Here is a 13738-nt window from a genome sequence, read left to right as displayed (position 1 = left end):
ACATTCAGCATGTAGCACATGGCATGCACATTATCTATGAGCATATATAGAACAATTTGAAGACTTCCCGACATGTTCCACACCCAGAAGGATTACCTCTTCTATGGGTCTATGGAATGAATAATTAATCTAATCTAATCTAATCTACTACAACTGATAGCTCAGTTAACTATATAGATAGCGTATAATGTTACTTTTAGTTTTGGTCATTAATGTGATTCATAACAATGCCACATAAAAAATACGTAAAACTCTGAATGGGCCTCGGAAGACCTCTCGGTACCGACTGACCACCGTGTCGTCCTCAGCCAAATGGCATCATTGGATATGGATATGGAAGGGCACATGGGGTCAGGCACCATCCCTCCCCCCTTTCCCCCTTTGTCAGTTTTAGTGATCTGTAGTCACTATTACACCATCACATAGCTCCGCAATTGGTATCACGAGGCTGGATGATGGATGGATGGAGAGGGTTGTATGGGCGCACAACGGCAAGGTCTTCAGCGCCCGCTCAGTTACAGATTGAGACAGGTGTCAAGAAAAGACTCAGAACATTAAGATAAAACAGAATGTAAAACACAGGTAACAAGCTTGGAAAAATATGGGCCTACCCACACTGAAGCGTGGGACGAATCATGCCACCAGCAGTAAAACATGGACAACACAGGAAGAAAGTGGTAGAGGGAGCTAAAACAATAAAGCAGATGGAAGTGGCTGGCTGACCGCAAGGAAAAAGGGAGGAGCCAGCCACTGTCCAATACACTAAAACCTCCAGTCTAAAAGTTTAGACCAGGGTCCAGACACATCACAAAACTTTAAAACCCTAGACACACACGTCTCATCATTAGCTAAAACACAGGGCAGATCCCCATCAACTTGTGCTTCTGCCCTTGCATCACGGTATGAAATGCAGTCAGTTAAAATGTGGCAGACAGAGATGTGCACACCACAAGCATCACAAAATTGGGGATTCTTCTGCCGTAATAGAAAGCTATTTGTGAGAGGACAGTGCCCAATCTGAAGACGTGTGAGGGTCACTTCTTCCCGCCTGAGCAACTGGCAGGAGGAACGCCACAGCCGAGTTGTTGACTTCACCTACCACAGTTTATTGGCCATCACCGCCAGCCATTCTTCCTCCCACAACTCCATGCACTTCTTGTGGAGTGCAGAAATGACAGACTGCAAGGGAATAGGACACTGGACCAAATCCTGCTCTCTGCAGGCCTCCTTGGCAGCCTGATCATTGCCCCATATTCCTACAAGACCAGGCAACCAGCACGACACCTCCTTACCCCGCCGTTGGAGCAAGTACAGTTGGTCATATATCAGCTGAACCATCTCCTCAGTTGGGTACAGATTCTGAAATGATTGTAAAGCACTAAGAGAATTGGAGCAGAGGAGAAATCAATTGCCCCGAACACAATTCACCCGCTCCAGTGCCTTCAGGATCATGTGGAGCTCCACTGCAAAAACGGTATATTCATCAGGGATGCGAATCCGGGTAACATGATCAGGGAACACTAGAGAACAGCCAAGGAAATTCTCCTGTTTGAAGCCATCAGTGTAAACGACGGTAAAACCGTGATGCGCATCTAAAATGTTAAAAAACTGAGATTGGAATGTAAAATCTGGTGTACTATCTTTCTTAAAATTAGTCAAATGTAAAATAAGTCTGGGTCTCACACGAGGCTGGGAGCACTCTGATAGGTCAACAGAACAGGGCGACCTGGATGGTCACCCACCCAAGTGTCAACTATGCTCGACAGTACTTAAGTCTGGTGATATGACGGGAACTGGCATATCCACTGCAGCATGGCTGTTGAAGATAAATGAATATATTCCAAACGAATATATAAAAACACTGCAATAGCCATAAATTTATAAAACCTGAGTTGTGTTTCCATTCTTTTTTCCTTTCAGATAGCATTTTGTTGTACCATACATTGCTTAAAATCTGTTGAGTTTTATATGTTTATTGTTGTCATAGTTATAACCAGCTTCACAGCCTAGATAGTGAAATGAGAAACTTATTCAACAGGCATACCATCAATGTTATTTTTATCTACATGGCTATGTTATTATGAATATCATTGCTTTTGTTTTATTCTTTGAAATCAGTAAATTGTAGTCACAGGAGATCTGATTCAATTTATGATTACTGAGTTGTAGCTTGTCTTCTGTGTCATCTACAACTAACAGATCTTTAGCAAATTTGCGTGTAATGTCCTGCTGTTGTCAATTTTTATTACTTTGGGTTTGAACAAGTGTTTTCCATTTTCAAACGGTATCATCTACAGACATGTTAAGAAGAGTAAGTGAAAGGTAGTAGTCCTATTGGTTACCTTCATTCACAAATGATGAATGTAAATGTCAAACTTTTCAACTACCGAATCTCACATTTTCCAGGAGAGCCAAGAGGCAGTGTCTCTCTTTTTGTACAAAATTTATTCGTATCCAAAAACTTAGCAGATGTGCCGACACCACAAAAATATGCTGCTTATCTCATCACTGCAAATTAGAAACTAAGTGATTTATTAAAGTGCCAACCAGAAAGATTTGTTTGAAATGCCATTAAAACTGAGGTACTACATTTTATTTGTTTTAATAAAAGTACAAAAATACAGCAGTAATGTATAAACTATAGGACCAATCGCAACAAAAACCATTTTATATTTCTAACACAATGCCATTCTTCAGCTCAGGTGTTTCAAAGTTTATTAACTGACTCCCTGTGATGCTGAGAAAGAAATGGTTTTTTTATAACATTTTCCCAACAGGTTTTTGTCTGTTCACTTCTCCAACTATTTGCTATTTTTGAAATCCAGATTATTTTCTTCCATTAGAAAAAGGTTTTATTGATTAAAAAAAAACAAAGGTTTACATTCACTCTGCTTACCACCCAATCTGTGCATCAACTAAATGCAGGAGACTTTGACTCGTGGCATTTGGAACTCCAGAGGAAAGCACTGTCTAGCACAACAACCACGTGCCATCTACTAATGTATGTTTGAAACATTTTCTCCACAATTTCACACTTGAAACAACTCTAGGGACATGCAACAGAGTAGCAAGAACACAATAGTATGGCAAATGGATTTTGAAAAAAATGGCACTCTTCAGTCACTAGGTTTTAGATGGTTAATCCCTAATTTGGTACTGTTGCATGTGCTCTAATACTGCTTATAGTGTAACAATATTATGAGAAGGAAAGCTGCTACTCACCATATCCTCAGCGGAGATGCTGAGTCACAGATAGGCACACCAAAAAGACTCTCACAACTATAGCTTTCTGCCATTAAGGCCTTCCTCAACAATAGACACACATATGCACATGCACACACCCTCTCAAAAATGCAACTCGCACTCCCGACAGCAGTCTGAGGCAAGTGAAACCACATTGCGAGCAGCAGCACCAGTGCATGATAGGAGTGGTGACTGGATGGGGATAAGGAGGCTGGGACGGGGAGGGGGAGGGATAGTATGGTGAGGCTGGTGGACGGTGAAGTGCTGCAGGTTAGACAGAGGGCAGGGGAGAGAAGGGGAGGGGGAGGGGCGGGTAAGTAGCAGAAAAGGAGAGAAATAAAAAGACTGGATGTGGTGGTGGAATGATGGCTGCATAGTACTGGAATGGGAACAGGGAAGGAGCTGGATGGTTGAGGACAGTGACTAACGTAGGTTGAGGCCAGTAGGGTTAGGGGAATGTAAGAGGTATTGCAGGGAAAGTTACCACCTGCACAATTCAGAAAAGCTGGTGTTGGTGGGAAGGATCCATATGGCACAGCCTGTGAAGCAGTCATTGAAATGAAGGATATCATGTTTGGCAATGTGTTCAGGAACCGGGTAGTCCACTTGTTTCTTAGCCACAGTTTGTCAGTGGTCATTCATGTGGGCAGACAGCTTGTTGGTTGTCATGCCCACATAGAATGCAGCATAGTGGTTGCAGCTTAGCTTGTAGACCACATGACTTGTTTCACAGGTAGTCCTGCCTTTGACAGGATAGGTGATGTTGGTGACCGGACAGGTGTAGGTGGTGGTGGGAGGATGTATGGGACAGGTCTTGCATCTAGGTCTATTACAGGGTATAAACCATGATGCAAAGGATTGGGAGCAGGTGTTGTGTAAGGAGGGATGAGTATATTGTATAGGTTCAGTGGACAGCGGAATACCACTGCGGGACAGGTGGGAAGGATGGTGGGCAGGACATTTCTCATTTCAGAGCATGACGAGAGGTAATCAAAAACCTGACGGAGAATATAATTCAGATGCTCCAGTGGTGTGTGTGCTCCTCTGTGGCTGGACGGTGGGACTCTGGGAGGTGGTGGGAGACTGGAAAGATAACGCAGGGAAGATTTGTTTTTGTACAAAGTTGGGAGGATAACTACAGTCAGTGAAGGCTTCAGTGAGACCCTCAGTATATTTCGAGAGGGACTGCTTGTCACTGCAGATGCAATGACTGTGGGTGACTAGGTTGTACAGAAGGGACTTCCTGGTGTGGAAGATGTGGCAACTGTCAAAGTGGAGGTATTGCTGGTGGTTAGTAGGTTTGATATGGGCAGAGGTACTGATGTAGCCTTCTTCAGGGTGGAGGTCAATGTCTAGGAAGGTGACTTGTTGGGCAGAGTAGGACCGGGTAAAGCAAATGGGGGAGAAGTTCCTGAGGTTCTGGAGGAACATGGGTAGGGTGTCCTCACCTTTGATCCAGATAGCAAAGATGTCATCAATGAATCTGAACCAGTGGTTCAGTGGAGGTATTGCTCGTGGTTAGTAGGTTTGATATGGACAGAGGTACTGATGTAGCCATCTTCGGGGTGGAGGTCAATGTCTAGGAAGGTGGCTTGTTGGGCAGAGTAGGACCAGGTAAAGCAAATGGGGGAGAAGTTCCTGAGGTTCTGGAGAAACATGGGTAGGGTTTGATCCAGGTAGCAAAGATGTCATCAATGAGTCTGAACCAGGTGAGCGATTTAGGATTCTGGAGTTTTAGGATGGATTCCTCCAGATGGCCCATGAATAGGTTGGCATTGGATGGTGCCATGCAGGTGCCCATAGTTGTACCCCAGTTTTGTTTGTAGGTAATGTCTTCAAAGGAGAAGTAAGTGAGGGTGAGGATATAGTTGGTTATGGCGACTAGGAAGGAGATTTTTGGTTTCGGAACTGTCAGGCATTGGAGAAGATAGTGTTCAGTAGTGGTAAGACCATGGGCACTAGGAGCTTTAGTGTAAAGGGAAGTGGCATCAATAGTGACGAGCAGGGCACCATGTGGTAAAGGGACAGGAACTGTGAAGAGTCAGTGGAGGAAATAGTTGGTATCTTTTATATAGGAGGGTAGGTTCCGGGTAATAGGTTGAAGGTGTTGGTCTACGAGAGCAAAGATTCTCTCAGTGGGGGCACAGTAACCGGCCACAAGGGGGCATTCTGGGTGGTTAAGTTTATGGACTTTAGGAGGCATGTTGAATGTGGGACTGCAGGAGATAGTAGGGGTAAGTAGAGAGATGGACTCCGGGGAGAGGTTCTGGGATGAGTCTAAGGATTTGAGTGGTGACTGGAGATCCTCCTGGATTACTGGAATGGGGCCACTGTGGCAAGGTTTGTAAGCGGAAGTATCTGACAGCTGGCAGAGTCCTTCCGCCACATAATCCTTGCAGTTCAAAACAACAGTGATGGATCCTTTGTCCACAGGTAGGTTTATAAGGTCAGGATCAGTTTTTAGATTTGATTTGATTTGTTATTGGTCCTGTAGATCATACAATTTGTACAGCCAAGCACATCATGATATAGGACAAGTCAATTTAAAAAATTATGTTCAGATGATATATGGTGAGTGATGACAGTAGTGGCACATAACTCACATAGCAGAATACATATAGGTTATATAGACAAAATATAAAAAAGGTGGTGTGTGATGAGAGATGACGGTGGTGCATACTGCACATAGCAGAATACACATAAGAGATACAGAGAGAATATGAGTAACAAACAATAATTAAATTATCTTACTAAGTAGAAACATCTACAACTGAATAAACAGCTTATTGCAAGTAATTACAATTTTGTTTCAAGAAATTAGTAGCAATTCCTTTAATTTAATTCTCATTATTTTTGGGCTTTTGCTTATTTCTATGTCTGTTGGGAGGTGGTTGTATATTTTAATGCCCATACATTTAACCCCATTCGCATATAATTTTGTTTTGTGGGCTCTAATTTGTAACTGTGTTTTGTTTCTGGTGTCATGTGTGTGGTGGTCTGCATTTCTGTTGAGGGCGTCCAAGTGCTGTACTGTAAAACAAGCTAGTTCCAATATATAGAAGCATGGTAGTGGCAGGAATTTTAGCTGTTTAAACAGTGGTTTACAGTGTTCAGTTCTTTTTTTACATTTCATTATTCATACTACTTACAGATGGAAACCCAGTTCAAAGCAAAGAAGGGAAAGCAGAAAGGTGGAAGGAGTATATAGAGGATCTATACAAGGGCGATGTAGTTGAGGACAATATTATGGAAATGGAAGAGGATGTAGATGAAGATGAAATGGGAGATATGATACTGCGTGAAGAGTTTGACAGAGAAAGACCTGAGTCGAAACAAGGCCCCGGGAGTAGACAACATTCCATTAGAACTACTGACGACCTTGGGAGAGCCAGTCCTGACAAAAACTCTACCATCTGGCGAGCAAGATGTATGAGACAGGCGAAATACCCTCAGACTTCAAGAAGAATATAATAATTCCAATCCCAAAGATAGCAGGTGTTGACAGATGTGAAAATTACCGAACTATCAGTTTAATTAGTCACGGCTGCAAAATACTAACGCAAATTCTTTACAGACGAATGGAAAAACTAGTAGAAGCCGACCTAGGGGAGGACCAGTTTGGATTCCGTAGAAATACTGGGACACGTGAGGCAATACTGACCCTACAACTTATCTTAGAAGCTAGATTAAAGAAAGGCAAACCTACGTTTCTGGCATTTGTTGACTTAGAGAAAGCTTTTGACAATGTTGATTGGAATACTCTCTTTCAAATTCTGAAGGTGGCAGGGGTAAGATATAGGGAGCGAAAGGCTATTTACAATTTGTATAGAAACCAAATGGTAGTTATAAGAGTTGAGGGGCATGGAAGGGAAGCAGTGGTTGGGAAGGGAGTGTGACAGGGTTGTAGCCTCTCCCCGATGTTATTCAATCTGTATATCGAGCAAGCAGTGCAGGGAACAAAAGAAAAATTCGTAGTAGGTATTAAAATCCATGGAGAAGAAGTAAAAACTTTGAGGTTCGCCGATGACATTGTGATTCTGTCAGAGACGGCGAAGGGCTTGGAAGAGCAGTTGAACGGAATGGATAGTGTCTTGAAAGGAGGATGTAAGATGAACATCAACAAAAGCAAAACGAGGATAATGGAATGTAGTAGAATTAAGTCGGGTGATGCTGAGGGAATTAGATTAGGAAATGAGACACTTAAAGTAGTAAAGGAGTTTTGCTATTTGGGGAGCAAAATAACTGATGATCGTCGAAGTAGAGAGGATATAAAATGTAGACTGGCAATGGGAAGGAAAGCGTTTCTGAAGAAGAGAAATTTTTTAACATCGAGTATAGATTTAAGTGTCAGGAAGTCGTTTCTGAAAGTATTTGTATGGAGTGTAGCCATGTATAGAAGTGAAACATGGACGTTAAATAGTTTGGACAAGAAGAGAATAGAAGCTTTCGAAATGTGGTGCTACAGAAGAATGCTGAAGATTAGATGGGTAGATCACATAACTAATGAGGAGGTACTGAATAGGATTGAGGAGAAGAGGAGTTTGTGGCACAACTTGACTAGAAGAAGGGATCGGTTGGTAGGACATGTTCTGAGGCATCAAGGGATCACCAATTTAGCATTGGAGGGCAGCGTGGAGGGTAAAAATCGTAGAGGGAGACCAAGAGATGGATGTAGGTTGCAGTAGGTACTGGGAGATGAAGAAGCTTGCACAGGATAGAGTAGGATGGAGAGCTGCATCAAACCAGTCTCAGGACTGATGACCACAACAACAACTACTACTACTTGTTTTTGTAACTTGAAAGTTATGAGAGAATCAGAGCTCTTTCCCCAGATTAGGCCATAGCTCAAGACAGACTCAAACAGGGCAAGGTACACCAGCTTCAAGGTATCTACACTAGCTATGTCTTTTAATGGTCGTAACAGATAGATGGTTTTTCTAATCTTTTGTGACAATGCCTCAATATGTGGTATCCAATTTAGTGTGTTACTGATGGTAAGTCCAAGAAATTCGGTGTCCTGCCTGTTCGTAATGTCATCTTTGCCGATAACTATAACTGCATTGAAGGGGGTTAGATTTTGTCTAGTATGGAAATTCATACAGTTTTTTTAGTATTTATGAGTAGTCTCTCTGCTTCAAACCACATTTGTAAATGACAAGTAGTTTCATTAACTGCATCTTGCAATGTGTCACCTCTATTGGTTATCAGGATATTTGTGTCGTCCGCATACAGAAAGGAGCTGGCATTTGGTATGTGTTCTGGGAGATCATTTACGAACAATATGAAAAGAATAGGGCCAAGGACAGATCCCTGAGGGACGCCATTTGTTGTATGTAGTATATCTGACCTACAGTGCCTGAATGTCTCTGATTTTCTTATTTCTACATGTTGCTTTCTTTGACTAAGGTAGCTATGGAACCAATTGTGGGCTACACCTCTAATCCCATACTTCTGGAGCTTCATAAGCAGCAGCTTGTGGTCCACCATGTCAATGGTGGACTGCAGTTCTTTCTGAGGAGATAAAGGTTAGTTTGCAAGTTGAGGGATTTAGGGAATGATGGTGTGACAAGGTTTGAGGTTAAGAATTCTGGAAAGTTACCAGGGGGTGGTTTGGGGGCAGTGGGGGTGGATCACAGTTGAATGGAGGTGTGAACTGAGTTAGGCAAGGTTCAATATTGGTCTTTGGTTCAGTCTGATTGGAAGAGTTGGTTGCGAAAAAGTGTTTCCACTGTAGGGACCGGGAAAAGGAGAGAAGGTCTTTAACAAGTCCTGTATGATTGAATTTGGGAGTGGGGCAAAAGCTGAGGCCTTTGGAAAGGACTGACATTTCTGTGGGGCTAAGGCTTCTGGAGGAAAGGTTCATGACTGTTTTGTGGGTCTGTTTAGGTTCTGGATTCCGTGAGGTGATGGGAGGTAGTTGAATCAGAGTTGCACAGACTATGAGATGTAGGGGTTACATAGCCTGTCTATCCAGACTGTTGGGGAATGTCTATGTTTATAATTTAAATCTCAGGCAGTGCAATAAGAATTTGTGATGATTTAAAAGCCACTACAAACTTCACCTACAGTACAGGTGCATATCCGATGCCTTGTCTAGGAGAATTACAAACCAAATTAGCCAAGTTGCCAGTGTTTCTTAAAAATTCATTTCAGTAATGCATATTTACAATTCCCGCAACCAGTGAAAAAAAAATGGTAATCCTAAATATGCAGTTTGGAACAAACACATATGTGAGACAGAAAGCAAAAAGGGACCTTTTGTTGCAGAAGTAAAATTTTCAGTACAGACAAAAATGTTCGATATGCTCTAAAAGAACCATTTTCATTTTTTTGTAAATTATAATAACTTACTTCTTTCTTTACAGACCTGATTTGGTCTGAAAATTGTTTTAAACCAACAGGGGGCAATAATATCATTAAAGGCAATCAATGTCAGTCTTCTAGAAACAGACTTATTGTTGTTATGTGGAAATAACATAGACCTCACAAGAAGCTCCTTTACAAAATTTTGCAACTTTGTATGCAATGCTTCACAAAATATCATTTACTACATTTGAGAGGCATTTTAAGGAGCTCAGAGTAGTTTTGTATGAAAAAAGAAAATTCTGTAATTACAAAAATGATGAACAAGATATGTGGGCTCTTTTTATAATAGTTAGAAATGGCTACAGATGTTGCCAATTTGCAGTTGGTCATAACATTGACTAAAAATACCAATACTTTGCAAAAAAACATGGGGTTAACTAATTTCTCTCAACGTAGGGCCAATTCACTCGATTTTAAATTTATGTACACTGCAATGTGCTATAGATCTTAAGTGGGCTAACAACATAACACATAGTGTTAAACATAAACAAACACTACATCATTTAGCAAGGGACATTATATGCACAATTTGTTTCTTAAATATGTCCAATTAAACCATGGTAATAAAGTGAAAGATTAAAATTCATTATCTCAAAACATCTCTTTTCCATCACAGATATTCACCTTGTCATAACTCACCCAAGTTTAGCAACAGAAATCTTTTTGTTTCTTTTTTTCCTTTTCTTGTTTTCCAAATTGTTCAGAAATTAATACTGAATGCAAAAAATCCAAAATTTTTGACAAGAGATCCTTTATCACTTTCCATCTCACTTGTAATGACTCATGTGATTTTTGGGGTATCAAGTGCACAGCCGATTTTCAAAGTTATATGAAGTAAGAAAAAGGAAGGAAAATTAGGGTTTAACATTTCATCAAAGATGAAGGCTACGTCCCAACCATATTCTCTGCTGCCTACCTATAAAACTTGACAACAAGTTTGACAGACATGCAGCAAACTTGCTTTTAAACTGACAACAAAATACGTAATACTTAAGAATAATAACACACTATCACTGTTCACATAGTAGCTACATTTATGGACTGGGAGTCAGTACTTCAACAAGTAAGGTTATCTGTTTGGCATAGATAGCTGGAGCTCCTGCAGTAAGGATCAGAGGCAAGCTTTAAAACATACTTCTCACGGCACCACAGATTCAGAGTATTAGATGGTATCCTGTTTCAGTTGCATGGGACGGGGAACACAGGGTGGGGAATGAAATCCTTTTTGCCCTCTCAAAAAATCCATTCCAGCATGTGGTTGGAATGATTCTGGAAAATCATGGAAAACCTAAACCTGGAAGGCCGAATGCGGTGCCACCTCTCTTGGTAAACACCAGACGAGCCCTTCCCCCCCCCCCTCCCCCCCTGCAATTACTGCCTCCATCCTGCAATTGTGCTACGTCCTAGTTCCTCATTAAATGACATATGTAGGAATGTACTGTAGCTTCCTACAAATTGTTCCCACAGAGACCATAAAACAGTTAAACCGACGTGCACATAGAGGCACTTATGCTCTTCACATGCAAACAGAATAGGAAGAAATCATAATATGTTGGGCAATGGCCAGTAGCCCTTGCTGTGTAATTCATATAGTTTACACTGTATGGACGTGGATACAAATGTTCTTTATGAATGTTTCATTTCTATCGTCGAAACATTTACAACAGAAGGGAAAAATAGGTTTATGTTATTCAAACATGTAACATTTGCTGAGAACAATGTTATTTGTGCTGTTTTGGACTTTCCCGACATAGTATGCATTGGTATTTGTGTTCTTACTTGTGTACATTTTATAAGAAATACATGTGCATTCATTGAGGACATCAGTACAATAATACTCATTTTCTAAGGTTGAATAATACATAAATAAAGAAAAAGGAAACATCCGGTAACTAAATCGCGTTATACTACAGCAGTTTACGTGATTCAAAGTGATCCAGTGATTACCTTCAGCGCTAAACTCTCTTTTGAGTTTGCGGGAAACGAAAACTGTAAACAAAATTACGCCGAGTTTCCATGTAGAGTAAATTATACCACCGAAGAAGAAAATTCTCATCTGATGGGCACAGAAGTGTTAAAACTGCAACTATTATGAAAAAGAGTAAACATAAACAAGCACTTGAATAATTTCATTCTTGCAAAGGAATTGACATCTTACATGGGTCGCATGTATAAAAAGATTTAAAAAGCGCAGCAAGTAACAACGTTTTCAAAGTTGCATCTATTTTACGTCAACGACTATCCTTCTTTCGCCTAAAAAACCTTCGTGCGATTTCAAGTTTATTTTACAGAGAACGGGGCAACCAGGATTACTGACCTCGTGAGAAGCCAACAGCTTGCAGCGCAAAAGTTAATGTGAACATTTTAAATTCTATCAACACGATCCCTATAACAGATTATAAAGAAAATATTTTTAGGTATACTAGTGAAGATTCTCCCGGGCATTGTCTCCGGTTTCGAATGTGCTTCCGAGTTAACAGTGCGAATGAACTGTTACTTACTACTAGACGTATAGAATAGTAGTTTTGCGTAGCCTATTTAGTGAGGTTTCTGTTTTTTATTCGATTATACAAATATTTTCCTTGCGAGGGCGATTTTTATACCAGCTGTAAACCAACTTTTATTTATATCAGATTTTAAAAACATTGTTTAAATTGGGAGAAACAGTGTCGGTTAGATTTCACAATGTTTTGAACATTTATATTACCCATTTGTCACATTTATCACTTATCACCATGTTTCCCTGTTTGTCAGGAAGTGTGTGGGGGTCCTGTAAGCCCGCTTGACAGGAAGCGAGGCCTTAGTACCTTACAAGTTTATACTAAAGAGGTACCTGCTTATTGCACACCCGTCCTCGTACATATAATACGTCATACTTCTGTTCGGAAATTCTGCTAGAGTAAACGGAAGTCCTCCTCTTGCAAAAGAAAGATTATTTTTAGTGTAAGTAACTTTACTTCTCGTAAACAATATTTCGTTGAGCACAAGAAATATTTGGTTACAACTCAGTTCGTCCGGGTAGTCCTGCTCGAAAGACTGCATGCCAAACAGAATGTACACAGATACGAAATTAAATCTGAAGTAGCCTAATATGTAACCAGAAAAAGGAAAATGCTACACGTTCCTTGGATTAAGTAGAAGGCAGAACATTATGGAATTGCATGAAAATACATTTGAAACGGTGGTAGGGTCGTGGTTGACAGTGAAGCATTCTATAACAAAAATACCTTTTTAAACAATTAAGAAAGATATGATTTTTCATTGTAAAGATAACACTGAACAAACCAAGTTGTAACCTGTTGCTTGTAATTTAATTTGTAGCCTATGCTACGTATTTTGTGTAACAAGGTTAACAATTTGACGAGTACTACCACCGGGTAGCCACATCTATACTTTATATACAACACTCAATGGCCACTAATAGCCACCTCGCACCATATGTCCGCTGATCTTCTACAGACGAATTGATCTGTCGGCCCGACCAGTGTTACATTCCGCGTGTTTGCCGCTTGCCAGACCCCTGGCGTGACGTCAGTGGGCAGCTACCCTGGCAGCTATTGCGCAGTGTCCTCGATACTTACACCATTGTTGGTAGTGATGCTTTTTCACTCCCTTGAGTGAAGTTTGTGATCTGTAGCGATTCCGGTACGAAATGATATCTTTCGTGATCTTATGAGTTGTTCATGGTATTTTCTGAGTGAAATGAGCAAAAACACGTCGTGTTGTGGTGTTGCTAAGTGGAGACGTAGACAAGATGGCGTCAAGTAAAGAAGCAAGTGATGTGAATTTGACTAAAAGTTATAGTTTTACTGTAAAAAACGGAGTTTGTAATAACTGTAATAGTGGAATTGAGACGCTGAAGGAACAATTACAAAGCCTTCAGCTAGTCGTTGATATTCTGTAGCGAGATATCAGTAATCTTCGAGACGAAAACCGCGAGCTACAAGCAGCAGCTCCAAGTAACGTCCGAAGAAAATTATCAGGTATAAACGGGATACAGAAATCTGAAGTAGATCGAAAAATCATGTGCACAACTGGTTACAATGGATCAGTGGGAAATAATAGTCAAAAGTGCGTAAAAAAACCACTCGCACTTCAGAGTGAAAATAACGGCCAAAACAAATCAAAT

At 40.7% G+C, this 13738-nt stretch overlaps 1 protein-coding gene across 1 annotated transcript in view; it reads right to left on the bottom strand.

The window, feature by feature from the left end:
* The window catches only part of LOC124798776 (dynein intermediate chain 2, ciliary-like), a 73329-nt gene extending 60388 nt beyond the window's left edge, over nt 1-12941 (bottom strand). Inside the window, exon 1 of the mRNA XM_047262305.1 lies at nt 12906-12941. The gene's annotated coding sequence lies outside the window, so the exon portion shown is untranslated. The remainder of the gene's footprint in view (nt 1-12905) is intronic.
* Nucleotides 12942-13738: the final 797 nt, after the last annotated feature.

The sequence above is a fragment of the Schistocerca piceifrons genome, chromosome 5 (genome assembly GCF_021461385.2).
Source record: "Schistocerca piceifrons isolate TAMUIC-IGC-003096 chromosome 5, iqSchPice1.1, whole genome shotgun sequence".
NCBI lineage: Eukaryota > Metazoa > Arthropoda > Insecta > Orthoptera > Acrididae > Schistocerca > Schistocerca piceifrons.
The sequence above is the reverse complement of the archived record's forward strand: the minus strand, read 5'-3'. Positions and strand labels throughout refer to the sequence as shown.